The 13,569-nt window shown below is 49.5% G+C and overlaps 1 pseudogene; it reads left to right on the plus strand.

Moving 5' to 3' along the window:
• Positions 1-4,275: 4,275 nt before the first annotated feature.
• LOC114040941 lies at positions 4,276-12,727 on the plus strand (annotated as a pseudogene).
• Positions 12,728-13,569: the final 842 nt, after the last annotated feature.

A 13,569-nucleotide genomic window follows, 5' to 3' on the forward strand; every position in this document is an offset into this window, starting at 1 on the left:
CACGCCGCAGCAGGTGTTCAATGTGGATGAGACAGGGCTCTTCTGGAAGCGCCTGCCTGACAGGACCTTCATCTCGATGGAGGAGAAAACTGCGGCGGCCAGAGACCTTTTGACCCTCCTCCTGGGAGGCAATGCCGCTGGCGACTTCAGGCTCAAGCCCATGCTGGTCTACCATTCAGAGAGCCCGTGTGCCCTCAAGGGCTTCTCCAAACTCAACCTGCCAGTGATTTGGCACTCCCACAAGAAGGCGTGGGTGACCATGAGCCTCTTCCAGGAATGGTTCGTTCACTTCTTTTGCCGGCCATTGAGAAATACTGTGCCCAAAACAACCTGCCCAACAAGGCCCTGCTGATCCTGGACAGTGCTCCGGGACACCCGGGAAATTTAGATGACCTGTCCGACAATGTGCGGGTGGAGTACCTCCCCAAGAACACCACAGCCCTGATCCAGCCCATGAGCCAAGGTGTGATCACCACCTTCAAGGCGTGCTACCTCCGAAGAGTCTTCCAGCTGCTTCTGCAAAGAGCCGACGGGGACGACAAAGGCACGATCCGCGAATTCTGGAGGAACTACAATATCCTCAACATGGTGTACAACATCTCCGAGTCATGGGAGGAGCTTGAGGCCGCGACCATGAACTCCGGGTGGAAGAAGCTGTGGCCCGAGTGTGTCTCCGGCGACCGCGGGGCTCTACCAGCAGAAGCCATCGGGCGGATCGAGCAAGACATCATGCGCCTGGCCCACGAGCTGGGCTTCGGGGACATCGTGGAGGCCGATGTGGCGCAGCTGCTGCAGAGCCACGGCGCCGACTTGTCCAACGCGGAGCTGATGCAGCTGGAGCAGCAACGGGCCGCTGGAGAGGAGAGCGAGGATGGCCCACCCGCTGCTTGCCAGCTGACAGTCAAGCACCTGGCCAAAGCGCTCTCTCACTTGGATGCGGGACTTCAGATCTTCACGGATAATGACCCCAATCTGGAGCACAGTCTGAGTGTCCAGAGATGTCCACGGCCTCGTCAGCTGCTACCGTGACATGTACCTGGAGAAGAGGCAAGGGCCCAGGTAGGGGATCCGCCCTTCCTGCGCTGGCCACGTTTTTGCTGTGCAGCTTCCTCTGAGGAGACTTTTAATCAAAACGATCAGTTCACTTTTAAAAATACATGCCTTTTGAAAGTTTGCTGCATTCTCAAGTGTGATTTTATTGCATACCCCTTTGGTTGTCTTCCTGGAGGAGAAGTGCCGATCTGCTTTGTTTAGCAGAAGTCCCTGGGGCAGGAAGACTCATCAGGCATTGTCACTGCACGGTTGGGGATGTGTTGGGCAGGATGACAGATTCCCAGAGGACATAGTGGGGGAGGTGGGGCATCAGGTTGCATTAGGGGGTGCCAGAGAACGAACTTCATCCTTATCCCTCTTCCTTGCCAGCTCCACAAAGGAGGCCCCCTTGGAGGCCTTCCCCTTGCAGACTCTTAGGACAGAAGCTTCCCTGGCACAGACACTCCACTAGAGAAGAGAGGAGGGGGCTCAAGAAAATGAGGGAGAGGCCCTCTTACAGGGCATTCTAGTCTTCATTTCTGCCCTGACAGGAAAGAGGAGAATGGAAACGGTCAGTTCTGTATCGCAGGCCAGTAGAAGGAAAGGAAGGAAAAAAAACCCACCTTGGGCCCAGTGCGCGTGTGTATGTGTGTGCGAGCCAGTAGCCTCTGTCCATAGCCAGGAGCCTGGGGCTGCCTTCGTGGTCAGTGGGGTCCAGACTGCACTGCTAACCCTCCCTTCTCTTCTTTCTCCCCCTTCCCCCTGCTCTGTCTGTTTTGTGAGTGCTATCACCACACTGTCATTAGCCCATTTGAATTTCCTCTTCCCATGGAGACAGGCTCATTCCAAGCAGCTGTGGCATTTGGAGATCTGGCCATGGGCTTCTCCCGGAAGGATGAGGGCCTCTGATGTCCCTCAGAAGGTTCTCCAGGGAACGTGGGCCCTCTGGGTAAGGACTTGGGCTCTTGGGCAGCTGGGTTGGCCTCTCTTCCCTTCCCCCACAGGTGGGCTTCAGGGTCTGATAGCTCTGGACTGCCGACCATGCAGCTCGCCTTCCCCAGAGGCAGGGGACAGGAGCCAGACTCACCCCAACCCCTTCCTGCCTCTGTCTTCCATCCCTGGGCTTCCCCTTCTTTTTGGACCAAGCCTATGCACTCCTTCCCTCACTGCGACAAGGTGTAAGGTCCCCACATGCCACCTTCACCGTTCAGTCCTAGGGCCCAGGAGGTGTTGGGGACAGTGAGCCCATGGAGCACAGGTGCGGTCCACACTTGGGAGGCAGCGCTCCCCTGAGCCCACGTGTGGGTGGCCCAGCCACACTAGCCCCCTGCCAGGGGACCTGCTGAATTCCATGCCCTGGGTCCCCGTTACCTCACTGCCCCTGCCTTTCAGGTCCTCCTGGCACTGGCCAACAAAGACAACGCCCTTGGGATGCCAAGAAGCAGTTTTATGACTGCTTCTGTTGTGGTGGCAGCTGCTAAGCCCTGCTTCTGATATCACCCTCGCTGAAGAGGAGGAAATGCTCCTTGTTTGCTATCTGCATTGGCTGCGGCAGCAGGGAGCACCAGCTGTGACCCCACGACGGGGCCTGGGACCTCATCCTTGTACCTGGGGCTGTGTGGTCCCTGATGGGTGGGCACTTGCTGAGGCCACCGGCCACCAGCATGCAGGGGGCACTGTGTGGGCATCTTCTGTGTTTCCTTGACCTGGCAGTAAGAGGGAGAGCTGAAGAGCAGGTGACCTCATGCTAGGGAATGGAAAGTACCGGGGCATCTCCCCTCCTCCCTACCCCTACCCAGAGAAAAAGACCTGGAGGAGTCGTTTCTGAGGGCGTCCCAGTGGGGAGGCCATCGAGAAGCTTGTTTGTGTGAGCTGAGCAGGGCCAGGTGAAGAGGATGCCATTCAGTCTGTGTTAGAGAGGATTTCCTGCTGCCGGGGCCTCTGAGAGGCTCCACAGCCAGAGTCCCCCTGCCACATGGCAGTGGAGGGATGCTGATCCTAGGCATGTCCTCTGAGTGATTCTGTTCCAGACAGAGTGGGGACCCTCCTCAGCTGTTCATGAGAAGCTGCTTCAGGGTCTGTTCAGAGCCATCGGTGCCCCCCCCCCCCCAGAGGAGCAACTCGAAATGACTCACGCTTCGTCTCTCTCCAGGGGCCCAGGCAAATTCTCCTGAAAGCCAAATGTGGGAGCCACAAATGCCCCTGCTGGGCCTCAGGACCCTTTGTAGTTCCAAGTGTCATTTAAGCATATTCTGCTGTAACAAGTGAAAGGCTAACAAGCTACAGTAGAAGCCCCTAACCCCCCTCCCCACATACCTAGACCAGGAAGCCCTCTGGCTTAGACATATGTGAGATCTCCAAATAAAACACTGCTTTTGTTCATTTGAACCGATTTATTCAGGGTGGGTGATGCCAGCGTCAGGGAGGGAACTCCAAGGTGGGCTAGTAATAATTTGTAGATTGCTTTGAGATTTGCTAAGCAATTTACCTATGTTGTCTCACATGGTCCTCGTAACGATCAGGAGGTAGGTGCTATTATGATCCCCATTTTATAGCTGAGGCAACTGAGGCAGGCAGAGGTGAAGTCTGGGGTCACATGGCTAGGAAATGTCTGAGGCTGGATTTGACCACAGGTCTAGCTTCATGCCAACTAGCTTCGTAGGTAGCCTCAGAGGAGGTGAAGTTAGAGATGCCCAGAGTGGACCCAGAGTCTGGCAACAGAGTAAAGGTGGAATGGGAGACTGGATGTAAACAAGACTTCTGCCCCCACCCAGAGCCCTCTCCTCCTGGGCACTCTGGTCCTGGCCAGGAGTCAGACTAGCTTAGTGGGATGCACTTGGTCCACCAAACGGGCTGTGATGTTTGAACTGTCAGCTGCATAGGACTCATGGCTAGCCACTCACTGGGAGCCAGTCTGGCCCTTTGGGGCCATGTAATGACATGTGCACTCCATTGTTCTGGTAGGCAGACACTCCAAGGATGACAGGGAACTTCTGGCAGTGCCTGATTGCATCCCTGGCAGGCTGGAGTAGTGGCCCAAATACCACCGTGTTTGAGGGTGTGGAATTGGAAGACCAGCTGCATAAGCCCTGTCAATGTTTAATTAGGAGGTGCAAGACACTGAGGGTGTTCCTGACCCCCCTAAGGCTCCCTTTGACTCCTCATTTGTAAAATGATAAGGTTGGCCTATGTAACCTTCTAGCTTCTACTTTCCAGCTCTTGCAGGACAGACAGATTGCTGCCATGCATGGCTGTGCAGTGCTTGGTCCCAGCTCTTCCTTTGACCCCAGGGGAGGAGTTCCCACAGCCCTGCTGCTCTTCCCTATCTCCCAGTGTCTTCACAACCCGTTTGTGGGCCCTCATCTTCCCTGCCCATTTTCTGGAACAGGCCGAGGTGTTCGGAAGTCTAGCTGGGCAGAGAGGAAGCACCGTTTGTCATCATAGCATGAAACTCTCTCATTCAGTAGAGGAAAAAACCAGGTACAGAGAGGATCACAGAATTTGAATTGGAAAGGAGCTCAGCAGCCACCTAGCCCAGTCCAGACCTGAAAAGGAATTTCTGGACAGGCCTGAGAAGTGTTCTCTTGGCCTCTTCTTGGTGGTCTCCCAGGAAGAGCAGAACCCCACCTTGGGACAAGGGCCTCTCTCTGGTGGTTGGGAAGTCTTTTCACACTGGGTGACAAGCTCACCTTAGCTAGTTAGAAGCAGAGCTGGGATCTGAACTCAGATTCTCCAGCTCCTTTTTCTGCCTCTTTGGATTGAGGCATTCTCTCCAGGCCAACCACTGGGTTTTGCCTGCAGTTTGAGCAAGTCAAATGGACTGGGGAGATCACTACCATCCAAGGCTAAAGGCAAGGCCTTGGGGCTGAGGCTTGAACCCTCTTCAGGTGTTGCCTGTCTCTCAGCTCCTTCCAGGGCAGGGAAGGATTCCTGTGGTCCTGAAAGCTGATTCTACCCATGGAACAAGGGAACAGAGAGAAGTTGCTGTATTATATCTGGCTTTGCTTCTAATTCCAACTTTAGGCAACATTTAAAAGCTTATTATCACCGAGGTGCCCGAGGCCTGGGTCTCCAAACTCCACCCCAAGTCTCACTTTATCAGAATGCCTTTAGAGACTACTTGTCTTTCAAAAAGATTTATCTTGACATCTATAGTACTTTGTCTTGAATAGCAAGGTTGGTGATAGGAAGCATGGAGACCTGCTAGGAAAATCACCTTGGTGGCTGAATGGAGTTTGGATTGGAATAGGAAGAGACTTGAAGCAGGGAGACCCACCATATTGCAGTTATCAAGAGGCATGGTGATGGTCTGCACCAGGGTGGGGGCAGCATCAGAGGAGAAAAGGATTATTTTAGAGATGCTGCAGAGGTGAAATCAACAAGAGATGCTGCAGAGGTGAATCGACAAGAGATGCTGCAGAGGTGAAATCCACAATATTGGGGCAGCTGAGTGGTACAGTGGATAGAGCACCGGCCCTGGAGTCAGGAGGACCTGAGTTCAAATCCGGCCTCAGATACTTGACACTAGCTGTGTGACCCTAGGCAAGTCACTTAACTCCAATTACCTCACAAAAACAAAACAAAACAAAAAACCAAGAGATACTGTAGAAATGAAGTCAACAAGAGATGCTGCAGAGGTGAAATCACAGGCCTTGGCACTATATTGGTTATGGGCGAGAGGTGAGAGAGAAACCCACTGTTGCTGCTAACTTTTTTTTTTTTTTTGCAATCCTCCCTTTATAATCTTCAATGAAAGTCCTCTCTTAGAAGCAATTAGATGGCACAGTGGATAGAGCACTAGGCCTGGAGTGAAAAACCTGGGTTCAACTAGCTGTATGACCCTGGGGAAGTCACTTAATCTCTGCTTCAATTTCTTCAATTCTAAAATGAGGAAAATAATAGCACCTCCCTACCTCCCCAGGCTGTTGTGAGGTTCAAATGAGATAATATTTGTAAAGCACCTAACACAGGGCCTGTGGAAATGTTTATTTCCCTTCCTTTTCCCTTATATCATGGTTGTGGTAGTGGTCTTAGGATCTTGAGGTCTATTATGATTCTGGCAGATTCTGTTGAGGTAGAGAGATTCCAAGTCTAATCCTGGAGATAGGCTGTGTTGTGATCTAAGAACTTGCCTGCCTAACAATGGTAAGGTTCATCACCAGAAGGTTGGCCCTCAGATGATGAGGTTTTTGGTCATGATGACCCACGAAACAGACAGAGGTGCTAAGGAACCTTTGGTCCTGTGTGCCCCTTCCCCTTTCTCCAGAATAGTGGCAATGGTGTGGTAAAGGGCTAAGAATCAGATGGTTTTAGGTTGTGTAAATTAATTTCTATAAATGTACATTTAAATGTTGATGCTTTGTGGAATCTCTGTCCATCAACCAAACAGGTGAGAAACAAAACCACACCAGCACAGATAATGCTGGTGGCATAAAGAAATTGCAGTAAGGACTCCTAGGTTTTTCCTCAGGGAGCTGAAAGAATAAATTAGTGGAGTCCATTTCATTCAATGGCAACAGGAAATGTAATCCCATGGAAGCTTTGGTCTCCTGGGCTTGCATGATCACGGTAAGCTTATCACAGGTGGTACTTTTTACAAAAATAATAGCACAACTAATAGGACGCCAGTAGCTGCTGAACCACAGACCAACTTTGTCATCTCTATAAAATTTCTTTGACAGATCAATCATCTAGTCCAACCCTCCCCACCCCCATTTTTACAACTGAATCTAGAGGCTCTACACCTAGAATCTCTGGCTCTATCATGGAATCCTCTTCCATCACTCAAGAGTGTACTGTTTCAGAGAACTGTTGCCTCTAGGTAGGCAGCACCTGGATCAAACTCGGAGACTTTCAAGCCTGTGTGGAACTCTGACCTCTGACCTTTGCTCAGAAAAGAAAGAGAGGGAAGGAGGGGAAGAAAGAGGAGAGAAAAGAGAAGAGGAGAGGAAGCTAGGTGGTGCAGTGGATACAGCTCTGGCCTTGCAATCAGGAGGATCTGAGTTCAAATGTGACCTCAGACACTTGACACTTACTAGCTGTGTGACCCTGGGCAAGTCACTTAACCCCATTGCCTAGCCGAAAAAAAGGGAGAGAGAGAAAAAAGAGAAGAGGAAGAGGGGGAAGAGAGAGAGGAGAGGGGCACCTGTGAAGCACCTACTATGTGTCAGTCACTGTACTGAGCACTTTATAAATACTCTCTCATTGAATCCTCACAACAGTGCTGGGAGGAAGGTGATATTGTGATATTTTACAGTTTGACTTGTGCAGGGTCACCCAGTTGGGAAGTGTCTGAGGCCAGATTTGAACTTGGGTGTTCCTGAATTCAGGCCTACTTTATCCATGGCATCCCGAGCTGCAGACAAGCAGAAGATGGCAGCTATTCCAGGTAGGGGAAAGAGGAGAGAGAAATCCCACCATCTCCTGGCTGGACTCCACTCAGGATGTCACAGGAGAAGGGCCCAACTACTTCCCAGCTCAGTTGTATAGACTATAGGGGAAAGAGATTCGCCACCAAGGAAGGCTTGTGGGGGTGTTGTTAGCAGCTCACTCCCCCTGTTTCCACTGTTGGTTACTTAAATGGCACTAAAACCATTCCCCAGATTTAGTTGACATTGGGGGTGTTGACATCATGTCCTGATCCTTTCTCTGATGTGTGGCTGTCAGAATGTAATGAACAACTTCAAGGCAGGCGTGCTGAGTTCAGCTGAGTCAACCTGTCCTTGTTGTAGACCCTTCTCCTGGTCTGTCTTTTTTTTTTTTTTTTTTTAAACTAGCAAATAGAATGTGTTCAAACTCCATAGTTCTTTCTTTGGATGTGGATAGCATTTTTCATCACGAGGCCTCTGGAGATGTCTTAGATCCTTGTATTGCTGGGAAGGTTTAAGTTTATCAATGTTAGTCATCACACAACGTGGCTGTTATTGTGTACAGTGTTCTCTTGGTTCTGCTCACTTCGTTCAGCATCAGACATACAAGTCTTTCTGGATTTTTCTGAAATCAGCCTGTTCATCATTTCTTATAGCACAGTAGTATTCCATTACATTCATATACCACAACTTGTTCAGCCATTCCCCAGTTGATGGGCATCTTCTCAACTAAGAATGTCTTTTGTTCCATCAGTCAACAAGCATTTACTTGTGTGCCTGCAGGGTGCTAGGCAGTGCTGAAAGTGCACATGGGGCCCAACTCTCCCTCCCACCAGAACCGTGGCCTTGTCTCTGCCCTTTCTGACTGTGTCTTCACCACCATCATCCTCCTTTCTCCCTCTTTCCCATTCTCTTTTATGTGCCATCTTCCTCCATTGGAATAGAAGCTCTCTGAGGGCAGGAACTATGTTACTTGTGTTTGTATCTCCCGTGTTTAAGACTTTCACATATAGCAAGGGCTTAATAAATGCTTAACCTATCTTATTTCTCTGTCTCTCTGTCTCTCTGTCTCTCTGTCTCTCTGTCTCTCTCTCTCTCTCTGACACCTTGGTAGAGCAACAGATAGAGTGCTGGGACTAGAGTCAGGAAACCCAAGTTCAAATCTGGCTTCAGACATTCACTAACTTAGCTGTGTGACCCAGGGCAACTCATTTAACCTCTCTGGACCTTAGTGTCTTCATCTGTAAAATGGGATAATAATAGCACTGATTTTCCAGTGTTGTGAGGATCAATTGAAAAAATATTTGTAAAATGTTTAGCAAATAGTAGGTGCTACATAGTAGGTGCTACATAAATGTTAGCTTTCATTATTATTATCATCTACCTACCTCCTTTTCTGTATCTGTCTGCATACCTATCTGCTCATCTGCCATCTATCTCTATTTATAATCTTCCTATCTCCTTTCATCCATTTAACTACCTGTATCATCTACTTTTCTACCTATCTACCTGTCTACTCACCTGTTTACCTATATACCTATAAGCCTGTCTCTAATAAATTATACTACTGAAAAGATGAGAATAGAATATGAAAGATTTTCCAAAAGCAGTCTGGGAAACCACGGTTACCTAACTGACTAGAACGTATAAAGGATGCAGGGTTCCACTGTGTTGATTTGTTGGTCATTTGACCTGGTAGTACAAAGTCCAGCATCTAGAAGGCTCACTCCGCCTGCGGTGACATGTCTTTCTTGTACATGGCAAGATCACGTAACACTCCAGGATAGATGTGCACTGGCATAGCCAAATGAACCTCATTTTCTTCCTTATAGGATAATCAGGCTGGCAGTAGTGGGCAGAGTCACCTGGACGTCAGTGCTGTTTGGCCTTTGTTCTCCAAGAGGACCTTGACATCAGGAAGGTGATGCCATGACATGCAAGTGAATTGGATTGAAGTGAGGGAGTGCTGTGCAAAGTCACCGGCCTCACTCTTTCCTCTGGAGCCATCTGGGTCTAGTGGCCAGATATAGATTAGGATGCCTGAAGATGGCCCCGGATGCCTTGGCCTTTGAAGTGCTCAGTCAAGCCTGTCATTCTGTCTTTGTGAATAAGACAGAGATGTGGCCAGAACCAAAGAGCAGGCACAGATGGGTCTACTTTAGCAGGGAGGGAGGTCTCCCAATAGTGTCTTAGGAATCTCTCCTTCACCCTATGAGGCTTGATATTTTTGTCACTGACTTGGACGAAAGCATAGATAAAATGTATGTCAAATTTCCAGTAGCACAAAACTGAGAGGTAGGATACCTCCAATTTAGACAGGCTTGATTGTTGGATGAAATCTTATTTATTTTGCTTTTTTTGGTGAAGCAATCAGGGTTAAGTGACTTGCCTAGGGTCACACAGCTAGTAAGTGTCAAGTATCTGAGACTGGATTTGAACTCGGGTCCTCCTGACTCCAAGGCCAAAACTCTATCCATTGAGCCACCTAGCTGCCCCTGGGTTGAATCTTACAAACTTAATAGAGATAGATATAAAGTTCTATGCTTGGTTTTTAAACATTCATTTTTTAAAAATAGAGGACTGATCAGGTATCGTGGTGCACTCTTGCATCCTTTGTTATTAGGGATTTCTGTCTGTCAGTCGGTATTTATTAATCACTTACTGTATGCCAGATGCTGTGCTAAGTGCTGAGGATGCAAGGCATCCGTCCTTAAGGATCTCATTGCCTGAGCAGGAGACTAAACAACTCCCTGCAGGATAAATAGGAAATAATCCCCAGAGGGAAATAACCAGCACTAAGAGAGGTTGGGAAAGGCTTCCGGTAAAAGGTGACATTTTAGCTGGGCTTAGAAGGAAGCCAGAAGGTAGAAACGAGGAGAGAGAGAGCAGGCCAGGCCTGGGGGACAGCCAGGGAATGTTTCTCGAGGTGAGAGATGGAGTGTCGAGTTCATGGAACAGCCAGGAGAGGCCAGGGTCGCTGGAACTGAGGGGAATAAGGTATAAGAAGGGCAGACTGCCCCAGGAGGGAAGCAGCAGGTCAAAGGTTTTGTGCCACCAGTAATGGGATCAGGCCCAAGAGTGGACACTCCATGTCCAAAGGAAAAAATACATATGCAACAAAAACAAAGCAGGGTTGGTGAGTTTGGGCTGGATAGCAGTTTCTGTGAAAATGAAATGAGGCTTTCAGAGGAACTTGCGAGGAAGAGTGGAGCCAGTACAGTAAGGGGGCCAAACGCTAGACTGAACAAGCATGCCTGGGGTGGAGCTGAGGCCGCAGATAGCGGAATCGCAGAATGTGAGGGCTTGAAGGGGCTTCCCCTACCGCCCAACCCGTCCTCTGGAGCACTGGAGAAAGAAGTGACTGTCCTCTGCTCGAAGATGTCCAAGGAGGAGGACCTGCCGCCATTGTGGATGGCTCCCCTCATGAGGAAGTTTTTCCCAAGTCGATCCCTTTGCAAAGCCGCCCTCCCGAAGCCTCCTGTTGCTTCTGGGTCAATTCTCCATGTTCGGATTCCACTTTGCACGTGTTCAGATACTGGAATAGAGCCACTTCCTCTTCCCTCTAAGCTGAGTGCACCCAGACTCTTGAACCATTTGCCATCTGTTGTGGCCTTGAGCCCCTTTTACCATTCTGCCTGCTCCTGCTCAAGCACCTTCACTCTGACCTGCTGGCCACAGAAGAAAAGAAACCAGAGGCAGAAGCCACAAAGACAATTTGCGTCTTCCTCTCAACAGATCAAAGCAAGCCTGCTCCTGTAAAACCAAACTAGGCATGAAAGTTCACACCAGCAGGACGCACTAAAGATGCATCTTCAGTAACATTTTGTCCAAATGGACTAAATTAGCAGGTTCTTCTGCAGATAAGCTCACGAAAATGTGGGGAGCGTATGACGGAAAATCTGAGAAAACCCTGTCTTGGCACAAACTAGGAATTTCAGATCTTGTCTGGTCGTCAGGTTCTTGTGTCTGCTTGAGCTCATCAGACTCTTAAGCTGTGGGATGCCAGCTCTGGGAAGGGTCTGAAAACACTGAAGAGTCACTGGGATGATGTCTTTTTGTTGCAAATTTAATCCCCAATCTAACCCCATCACTTCAGGCTCTTTTGATGAAAGTGTAAAGATATGGGAAGGGCAGCTAGGTGGCACAGTAGATAGGGCATCAGCAGGCCTGGAGTCAGGAAGTCCTGCATTCAAATCCATCCTCAGACACTTCCTACCTGTGGGACTCTGGGCAAGTCACTTTACTCTGTTTGCCTCAGTTTTCTCATCTGTAAAATGAGCTGGAGGAGGAAATGGCAAACCACTGCAGTATCTCTGCCAAGAAAAAAGAAATGGGTTCACGAAGAGGTGGACGTGATTGAAAACAACCAAAGAACAAGAGCTGCAAAGAGGATATGGTCTGAAAACACCAAAGTCCCTCAAGACTTCAGCTGTTCACTGTAATTATGATGGATCCTTGATAATGTCAAGTTGTTATGATGGAAGGTCAGTGCTATTATTATTCCCATTTTACAGAGGAGGAAACTGAGCAAACAAGAGGTTAAGTGATTCGCCCAGATTCATATGGCTAGTAAATGTGTGAGGCTCGATTTGAATCTAAGTCTTCCCAACTCCAAGCCCAGCATCACCTGACTCATGGATATAGGGGAGAGTGTCACCAGGGTATCAAGGGGAAGTGTTTATGCTTTTGTTCTTGCCATAACTTAGAATTAAATATCCCTTTGAAGAAGCTAATAGATGTTAATTGGCCAAGTGGAATTCGGGTGGAAATAGGGTGATTAGGGTCACTGGTGATTAGGCTGGGTGGGTCGATGGGAATTCCAGAGTGGTTAGCGTCAGTTGCCCCTTCTCTGTCTGGCCTCTTCCTCGAGTGCCTTCTCTCACTTTGGATGGACACTACCCTATGGTGTTGGGGGCCTGATGGCCCTGGTCCATGCTTTCTAGGCAAGGGAATTTCTTGAGATTAGTTGAGCGAGTCCAGATCTATTCTCCCAGAAAAACAGCCCCAAGGTCCCTCATTGGGCTTTGGGGGCCCCCTTCCCACCACCACCCTGCTGGCTGTTAGCTGGAGATCCTAGCAACTTGGAATGGCTGCCCTTAATCTGGGTTGCTGGCCTGATTTCCCTTCCTCTGACTCCCCCAGGACTCCAGCTGGCTGGGTTTCTGTCCTCTTCCTCAGTGCCCACCCCATGTTTCCCATATGTCTGTCACTAAGCCATGAGAGTGGGCACCTCCTGCCTTTTTTGTAGTTGTCAGTCAATTTGTTACTGATTTTTTCAAAATAAAAATGAAGTTTTCTTAAAACTTCCTCCCAAATAAAGAAAAGCTCTTCCCAAAGTGACTCCATCCTTTGTCTCCAGATTCATTAGACATCGCTTCCCTTCACACACAATTATGGTTCAGCCAAACCAGCCTTTTTGCTGTTCCTCCAACTCATCGCTCCCTCCCTCCCCGCTGCCATCTGCAGTCCCCCCCCCCTTTCAGGTTTCAAGCACAGGGGGACCTCATTCCTCCAATCCCAAGCCCTGGTTGCCCCTGGAGCGCTCTCCGTGGTGCTGACCGCACATGCTTCCGCTGGGGTCTGTCGGCTTCTTTAGGTTTTGGGGAGCAAAGCAATACCCTGCAGATCCCTCTGCAAAGGGACGAACATGCCATCCGCCTGCAAAGAGGGGCTCCTGAGCAGACTGGCAGCTGGAAAAGGGCTCCTACAGGCTTTTTCGGGGAAATGGAAACATCCTTTCCTCCCTCCACCCAGGACCCAGTCATAGGAGGGGGCAGGAATCGGGCTCTCTAGGGTCCTGTCCAACTTCATTTTATTAGGTGACCAATTAGGTGAGTTAAATCACTAATGTTGACGCTTCGCATCCCCCCTCCCAGTGCCCCGAGACTCCACTATTAGACACACACTCCAGGCAAGCTCTAAGACAAAAAGGCCCAGAGAAACCCCCAAATATTTTCATAGCACATCGGGGAGGAATTACAAAGAACTGGAAACAACCCAGGCGATCCTCAGGTGGGGAGAGACTGAACAGACTGGGATTCCCAGGGGAGGGACAGAACTGTGGTCCAAGAGCCAAAACAGGAAACCTTATGGACACAATGCCTACAGCAGAAAAGATGACTGCTAAGTGAGCCCCAGGAAAGCGCACCACCATAGAAGCTCGTGGGAG

The sequence above is a fragment of the Vombatus ursinus genome, unplaced genomic scaffold (genome assembly GCF_900497805.2).
Source record: "Vombatus ursinus unplaced genomic scaffold, bare-nosed wombat genome assembly UNPS02014159.1, whole genome shotgun sequence".
Taxonomy (NCBI): domain Eukaryota; kingdom Metazoa; phylum Chordata; class Mammalia; order Diprotodontia; family Vombatidae; genus Vombatus; species Vombatus ursinus.